Genomic DNA, 9,320 nt, shown 5'->3' on the forward strand with positions numbered 1-9,320 from the left:
CAGGTGTCTCTTGAGTGTTCCTAAATCTTTGATCTTTGGGTGTTATATCTCCTTTCATTTTCAGATAAAGTGCCTTGAATGACCATCCCAGCTTCCCCAAATATCCCTAAGGATTCTTAAGAGTGAATGTCCCTCCAGCATTCTCTGGTTCAATTGCATGCTTTGGCCGAATTCTCAATTCCTCTTTCAGTCTCTCAACATTGACAGATACTGATCTTTCCCAGGAAGCACTTGGCCTCGTGCTGGACATTCACATAGTTTCCAAGTCACCTCTACCAGATGGCTGTGCATCCAACTTTGGTGAAGGTCTCCATACTTCAGATGAGAATTAGACTATAACAATGTCCACCACTCCTGTCAACCTATACTTTGCACATAACTATTTCTGCAAAAGAGTTAAACCCTCTGTGGGTACATCCAGCTTCCTGGCCTTTCTGCCCTACATCAAGGTCCACCCTGTTTTCTTTTGTTGGAGAAAACACCTGTCACAAATATTTCACAGCACCAAGCTCCATCCTTCTTTAAGAATATTTCCCTCACTACCTACAGGAGTTGGTTTCTCTCTAGGATTCATTAGACACAAGAATGCACACAGGAGTACATTTTCCAAGGTTTGAGTTGTAGTGAAATTTGTGGGATGCAATGAACCCTCGTGTCGGCATAACAAACACTGTTTATGTTGATTCTGGGCCCATAGGAAGTAAACATGACCTTTCTTGCTACCCTTGATGTCTTTGATCTCCTTTGAGTGCCTTTTGGGGAAAACACACACTCACAGAAAATCTCCCAAGGTCAAATGATTATTTTCAGGGACTGGAGAATCTAAGTGCATATGAAGGAAAGGAAACACATCTCTGAAATGCATACATCTTATAAGGAGTTTGTCCTGATGGTAGTAAACAGCCTTTGACATTTTACACAGAAAAACTTCAGGCCCTTTCTCCTCATATTCATCAGATTATCTAGACCATGCCCAGAGGTCTATCTCTGCAAAAATAAAAGGGAGCGCATGATAACACTTCCTCAAATAACTTAGCCATATTGTCCTGATCACTACCATTAATTATTCAAAGATCCAGCAGAAGATACATGATGTGTGTAATCTGTGGGGATAATTGTGTGTGTGTATGTGTGTGTGTAGACTTGATCCATATCAAAGCCTTAGGCAGGGCTTCCTGTCCTGGCCCCCCCTCCCCAACGCCCCAGTTACTTGTCTCAGCAGAACTGGAGCGGTAGATTGATGGCTTCTCTTCCTGTTCCTAGAAAACTCAGCTTCATGGACTTTTTTTTTTTGTCTTTTTGTCTTTTCTAGGGCACACCCATGGCATATGGAGGTTCCCAGGCTAGGGGTCCAGTCGTAGGTGCAGCTGCCAGCCTACATCACAGCCACAGCTACACAGGATCCAAGCCACATCTGTGGCCTACACCACGGCTCACGGCAACGCTGGATCCTTAACCCACTGAGCAGGGCCAGGGATCGAACCTGCAACCTCATGGTTCCTAGGTGGATTCGTTAACCAGTGAACCATGACAGGAACTCTTTCATGGACATTTTTTAAAAAAATTTCAGTCACATAGGATTGAAATAATTTGGCTTACTGGTATATTTCTGTCCATAGGAGTTTATGGTTGAGTCATGGTTGGGCCATTTCTAGTTCAAGAACTCCAGGTAGACTGACAGTTTACCTCAGAGACCATCTGCTTTTGTTCAGGATCCTGGTGAGCTTCCTTCCTGCCTCCCTCCCTCCCTCCCTCCCTTCTTTCCTTCCTTCCTTCCTTCCTTCCTTTCTTTTTGCTTTTTAGGGTCGCACCTGCAGCATATGGAGGTTCCCAGGCTAGGGGTTGAATTGGAGCTGTAGCTGCCAGCCTACACCACAGCCATGGTAGGTAATGAGGGGATCCAAGCCACATCTGCGACCCCATCCCCTGCAGCTAGTGGCAATGCTGGATCCTTAACCCACTGAGCAAGGCCAGGAATCGAACCCACATCCTCACGGACACTATATGTTGGGTTCTTAACCCGCTAAGTCACAATAGGAACTCCCCGGTGAGCATTTTAACTGATTCTTACATTTGAGGAAATTCCTTTGCCTCATTTCACAAAGAAGTTTCTGACGGAGCTGGGTCCAAAGCTGGCCTCTCCTGTGGTTATTTCCAACCCTAAAGGGAACACCTGACTCCCTTTGTGTAGCCTGAGATTTCCTGGCCATGCTGGAATTCTAAAGATAAGCAGGGTATCTCTTTGATTTTATAGCTCTGTGTAAGGTCTCTTCACCCTGCGTGGAGGTGAGAGTCAGGTCTGCTAAAGACCCTGTGATTCTACCCAGTGAAGCAAGAGGCCCAGATGAGAACTAGGGATAAACCTAGATGCACCCCTTAGGTCTCCTGTTTTCCAGGCCGGTTTGTATTTCTTAGTTTGGGAATCCGTTCCTCTTTGAAGTGAATGTATGACTGATATCCACCCAGTATTCACAGAAGAGGGAGCGTGAATGGATTATTTTAAAAATTGTAGTTTGCATGTTTAAGTTTCCTGTGAGATGACTGTTTCTTCTCTGGGTCCAGTTTCAAAATATAAACAAAAATAGCTCTTATACGTCTACGTTCATCATACAGTAAATGCTCTGCTTACATGTTTTCCTGCCTTAAACAGAACAAGTTGAAGACAGTCAGGTTGTTGCTCTGAAATTTTCAAGTATCTTAATGAGAGGGCAGGTAGAAGTTCTGTACCAAAGCATAAATACATGCAGAAAAATAAATATGTTTCAGAGAAAATAGGGCTTGACTATTTTTATCTTTGATTGTCATGACTGAAGATACCCTTTTAGGGAAAATACAGAGTTCTTTCTACTCATTTCACTGGGCTACAGGAAGAGACGTTTAGTAAACAGACTTTCTCTCCTTTTTTCTTTCCCAGAAGCCCCAATAGTTTATTTTCAAGCTAATTCTAGGGTAAGACCTTTTGATCTTACTGCTATCACTTAGAGAATTATAGTGTGGTTTTGCAAATCTGGCTAGAATGCAGGACCTTAACAACAGCAAAAAAGAAGTCTTAGATGCTACGTTGAATAATTTGATGCCAATGATAGGAAACTCTTGTACATGCTGGAAAAAAAGAGAGAGAGAGGAAAATAAAAAGAAACAAAATAAACCCCCTTCCCCCAAAGCTTTAAGGTCTTTATAGTAGGAAGAAAATAACCACTGCTCTTCAAATTAGGGGGTGGTTCCCATGTTTTGAAAGTTACCATCTCTGCTGGTCTCTTAATGAGATGTCTGTGCACACAGAGGGGAGGACCTCAAGAACCAAAGGCTTCTGGTCTCTCCTGCCTCAATTAACCTTTCCGCAGATTCAGAAGGCACAGGATTCCTGCCTTCATCCAGTGGGCAAAGCACTCATCATCATCATCATCATCATCTTTTTTTTTTTTTTTTTTTTTTTTTTTTTTTTTTTGTCTTTTTGCCTTTTTCTTGAGCTGCTCCCATGGCATATGGAGGTTCCCAGGCTAGGGGTCTAATTGAAGCTGTAGCCACCAGCCTACACCAGAGCCACAGCAACACCAGATCCAAGCCACGTCTTCGACCCACACCACAGCTCACCGCAACGCTGGATCCTTAACCCACTGAGCTAGGCCAGGGATCAAACCCGAAACCTCATGGTTCCCAGTCGGATTCGTTAACCACTGCGCCACGACGGGAACTCCATCATCATCTTAAAGCTGTACTGAAAACGTTCTCTGGCTTTGTCTGCCTTTTAGGGGTGTGATATAATGTGGGATTCACCCAGGACTTTTCCTGCTTCTGCTTCCTGCATATCTAGATCCTTCTGTCTTACCTTCATTTCTTAATCATTATCTGTACCATTGTGGCTTCTTTCTTTTTTTTTCATTTAGAGCTGCACCTGCAGCATATGGAAGTTCCCAGGCTAGAGGTCGAATCGGAGCTACACCTGCAGCTGCCAGCCTAAGCCACAGGCTGGCTACATCAGATCTGAGCCACGTTTGTGATCTATTCTGCAGCTCACGGCAACACTGGATCCTTAGCCCACCGAGCAGGGCCAGGGATTGAACTCACCTCCTCATGGAGAATAGTCGGGTTCGTTACCACTGAGCCATGATGGGAACTCCTCTTTTTTTCTTGCTGGTTTTCAGTTCCAGCTGTAGAATGGAACTTACCTTTCTGAATATCATGATGTAAATAGTGACGTCATTAGAATCCTTTAATTACTAACATGGAAGAATGTATTTTTGTGAGTATAGAGGAGATGATTAGGGCTTTATCATTATATATGTGTATATATATATATATATATATATATATATATATATATATTTCTGTTTACATGAACTTTTTCCCCCAGCTTTATTGTGATGTAATTGACAGATTACATGGTGTAAGTTTAAGGTGTACAACCTGATGATTTGATAGACAGGTACTTGTGAAGTGATTACCAGAATAAAGTTAAACACTTCATAATCACCTTACATAATTATCATGTCTTCTTCTTTTGTGGTTATATCACTTAAACTCATAGTAACTTTCAAGTGTATAATAAAGTACTGTTAACTATAGTTACCATGCTGCACATTAGATCCCCAGAACTCATTCATCTTAAATCTGGATATTTGTACCCTTTGACCAACATCTGCCTATTTTCACCAGCCCCAGGCCCCTGGCAATCACCATTCTAGTCTCTATCTCTATGCGTTGGGTTTTTTTCTTTTTTGTCTTTTTAGGGCCACACCTGCAGCATATGGAGGTTCCCAGGCTCGGGGTTGAATCGGAGCTCCAGCCACTGGCCTACACCACAGCCACAGCAAGTGGGGATCCTTAACCCACTGAACAAGGCCGGGGATCTAACCCAAGTCCTCATGGACATTAGTTGGGTTCCTTAATCACTGAGCCACAACGAGAACTCCTTTTTCTTTCTTTCTTTCCCTTTCTTTCTTTCTTTCTTTCTTTCTTTCTCTCTTTCTTTCGTTCTTTTTTTTTTTTTTTTGGCTTTTTAAGATCACATATATTTGTATATATTTATAGGTATTTTTTCTTTTTTTCTTTTTTTTTGGCTTTTTTGACATTTCTTGGGCCACTTCGGCAGCATATGGAGGTTCCCAGGCTAGGGGTCGAATCAGAGCTGTAGCCACAGCAACGTAGGATCCGAGCCATGTCTGCAACCTACAGCACAGCTCACGGCAATGCCGGATCCTCAACCCACTGAGCAAGGCCAGGGATCTAACCCACAACCTCATGGTTCCTAGTCGGATTCATTAACCACTGAGCCACGATGGGAACTCCAGGTATTTTTTTCTTTATCCATTTAGTCAGTGATGGACACTTTGGTTGTTTCCATGTCATGGGTATTGAGAATAATACTGCAATGAACGCAGGGTTGCAGATACCTCTTCAAGATAGTGATTTCAGAAATTCCCATAGTGGCTCAGTGGTAAGGAGCCTGGCTAATATCCATGAGAGTGCTGGTTGGATCCCTGGCCTCGCTCAGTGGGTTAGGGATCCGGCATTGCCATGAGCTGTGGTGTAGTTTGCCGAAGAGGCTCAGATCCACAGTTGCTGTGGCTGTGGCTGTGGCTGGCAGCTGTAGCTCTGATTGGACCCCTAGCTTGGGAACCTCCATATGCCACAGGTGTGGCCCTAAAAAAAAAAAAAGACAGAAAGAAAAGATAACATTTTCATTTTCATTTCCTTCAAATATATTTAGAAGTGAAATTACTGGATTGTATGGTAGTTCTATTTTTAATTTTTTTGAGGCTCACCGTACTACTTTCCTTAGTAGCTGTACCAGTTTATCTTCCCACCACCAGTGCACAGAATTTCCTTTTCCCCACATCATCACCAACACTTCTCTTGCCTTTTTGATAATAACTATTCTAACAGGGGCAGGGTGATATCTCAACGTGGTTTTGTTATGCATTTCCCTGGTGATTAATGATGTTGAGCATCTTTTCATGTGCTTGTTGGCCATTTGTATGTCTTTGGAAAAATATCTACTCAGGAACTCTACCCATTTTTAAAATCGGATTTGTGTGTGTGTGCTGTTGAGTTGTATGAATTCCTTAGATATTTTGGATATTAATCTCTTTTCAGATAGGTGGTTTCCCAATGTTTTTTCCCATTCTGTAGATTTTTTTGTTTTGGTGGTTGTTTACTTTGCTGTGAAGAAGCTTTTGTCTAAGTCATTTATTTTTACTTTTGTTGCCCTCGCTTTTGGTTTCATCCAAAAAAATCATTGCTAAGACCAATGTCAAGGAGATTTTCCTCTGTTTTTCTTTTCCCAATGTCTAGTAGGAGTTTTATGTTTTCAGTTAAGTTATTTCTTGTTAATTTCTGTGAATGGTGTAAAATGGGGGTCCAATTTCATTCTTTTGCATGTGAGCATCTAGTTTTCCCAATGCCATTTATTGAAGAAACTATCCTTTCCCAGTGAGTTATTCTTGATTTCCTTGTCAAACATTGGTTGACTATGATTGAATTTATTTTTGTCTTTCGATTCTCTTCCTTTGGTCTGTGTGTCTGTTTTAATGCTTATATCATACTATTTTGATTACTATAGTTTTGTAATAAATTTTGAAATCAGGCAGTGTAATGCTTTCAGCTTTGCTCTTCTTTCTCATGATTGCTTTCAGGGTGGCTCCATACAAATTTTAGGACAGTTTTTTCTACTTATGAGAAAAATGCAATTGGAATTTTAATAGGGATCGCACTGAACCTATATGTGGCTTTGGGTAATGTGGACGTTTTAACAATATTTATTCTTCTAATCCATGAACATGGAATATCTTTTCATTTTGTATTTGTGTCTTCTTCAATTTTCTTTTCATCAATCCCTTGTAGTTTTTATTGTACATGTCTTTCACCTCCTTGGTTAAATCTATTTCTAAGTGTTTTATTGTTTTATAAGTAGGATTGTTTTCTATCATTTTCAGATAGTTTGTTGTTAGTGTAGAAATACAACTTATTTTTGTATCTTGACTTTGTATCCACAACTTCACTAAATTCTTGTATTATAAGAATATAATACAAAAAAGTTATAAGCTTTTTGGTGGATTCCTTAGAATTTTCTCTATGAAAGATCATATCTACACACAGAGAAACTTTTCTTTATATTTAATATATTTTTTCATCTACCTTCCAGGAATGATTCTTTCTATTAAAAAAGGTATTTTAAAATCATGAGAAATATACCTGCAATCTTGGGTGTTGGCTATCTGAAGCCATAAGTGTTGACATCTTTATGAACCATATCCAACCATAGTATAAAACTCAGTTCTTTTATTATAATAGTTTCCACTGTACTTGTCTCTTCTTACAAAACTTTCCAGCCACCAGGTCCCTTCTTTCATACAATCTTTGCCTCAGAAATCATTCAGCGCAATTCCCTCCTGCCTCTTGCTCTTTCATAACAGAGAATAACCCCTTTTCCCTAATTCACCTAACTCTTCTCCTCTGTATCCCTCCCACTTGCTTCAAAAAACTTAGGCCTAAGTCACACTTTTACTGTTACCAAAGCACTAACTGACAAGGCCAGTCTCTCCCTGTAAAGCAGTGGTTCTCAACTGGAAGTGATTTGGCCCCCAGGAGACATTTTTGATTGTCGCAGCTGTAGCTAGATGCTGCTACTAGCATCTAGAGGGTGGGGGCCAGGGATGTGGCTAAATATGTGGCATAAGACGATCCCCTATGACAAAGAATTATCCAGCCCAGGTGATCAGTAGTACATCTGTTAAGAAACCCTACTGTAAAGAAATTCTTGTATTAGCTTCAGTCATCATTGGTATTTTCTATTCTGCTCCTATCAATATTTTTTTTTACTTCTGTGCATTAAGATTTATATATTTTGGAGTTCCCGTCGTGGCGCAGTGGTTAACGAATCCGACTAGGAACCATGAGGTTGCGGGTTCGGTCCCTGGCCTTGCTCAGTGGGTTAAACGATCCGGCGTTGCCGTGTGCTGTGGTGTAGGTTACAGACACGGCTCGGATCCTGCATTGCTGTGGCTCTGGCTTAGGCCGGTGGCTACAGCTCCGATTCGACCCCTAGCCTGGGAACCTCCATATGCCGCGGGAGCGGCCCAAGAAATAGCAAAAAAAAAAAAAAAAAAAAAAAAGATTTATATATTTTATACCTACGTGCACACCAGTCAATAAATAATTGTTGAACATCAGATATGTGTTAGACACTGAGCCGACTATTCCTGAGTTGCTCATTGTTTTATGAGGAAAAGACAGTATAATACTTTGTGGTTGGAGGGGCTATGATTACATAAAGAATAGGTACCCAGCATAGCCCAGGATGATCTGCAGAGATTTTTGAAGGATTCTGAGAAGGAAGAGGCCTGAATTGAACTTGAAACAATAAGTAGGAAAAATCCAGGCAAAGAAAGGGAGAGAAGCATGATTCTCATAAGGAAAAAAAAAAAAAAGAAGGGTCAAGACACATGGTTAGAGAAGAGGGCATTAGCATAGTCCTGAAGGATGCCATTTAATGTACTGGCAACCATCAGATGGCCCTTAAGCTAGGAACTGGGCATTCTTAAAGGAGGAGTTAATTGGGAGGTTGTGAGTTGGTAGCATGGTAAAATTTAATTTTAGAAAAGTCACACAATTTCTGAAATCTATCTGAGAGCTAATGAGGGCCTGAACGAAAGTGGACATGGGGATGAGGAAGAGGGGACAGGTGGAGTGATACTGAGGAGACAGGACAGGACTGGGAATGGGGCCCACGTGGAGTGGGAGATGAGGAAGACCAGCATGACTCCCAGATTTCACGTGTGGTATCACTTAGAAATCAGGGAAGGTAAGAGGAGGTTGAAGTTTGTGGGATGAGATAGAAAGTCAAATTTGGACATATCTTTGTGTCATGCAAATGCTTTCATTTATAAAAGTCATGTCTCTTGCCAAAAATTGTAAGATAGAAGTAGGAAATCTCCTTTCTGAAGTAGCCAGTGTTAAAATTTGTGGAGTTTTTTTCTGGTTTGTTCTCTGTGGGAAAATTATGAAAATTTAATCACAAATTTGGGTTCCTTATAGACTTTTTTTTTTTCAAATTGCCATATATGTTTGCTGCTAGAGAGAGAATAATGGGAAAAATTGCTACTAGAGAGAGACTAATGGGAAATAACCATATATATGTCTTTTTGGGGCTGCACCTACAGCATATGGAGGTTCCCAGGATAGGATCGAATTGGAGCTGTAGCTGCTAGCTTACGCCACAGCCACAGCAACGCAGGATCTGAGCCTCATCTGTGACCTACACCACAGCTCCTGGCAAAGCTGGATCCTTAACCCACTGAACAAGGCCGTGGATTGAACCT

Source organism: Sus scrofa, chromosome 11, assembly GCF_054392235.1.
Source record: "Sus scrofa isolate SSC_HxYL_T2T_F1_AM1 chromosome 11, Sscrofa_HxYL_maternal_Yorkshire_Landrace_v2.0, whole genome shotgun sequence".
NCBI classification, from domain to species: domain Eukaryota; kingdom Metazoa; phylum Chordata; class Mammalia; order Artiodactyla; family Suidae; genus Sus; species Sus scrofa.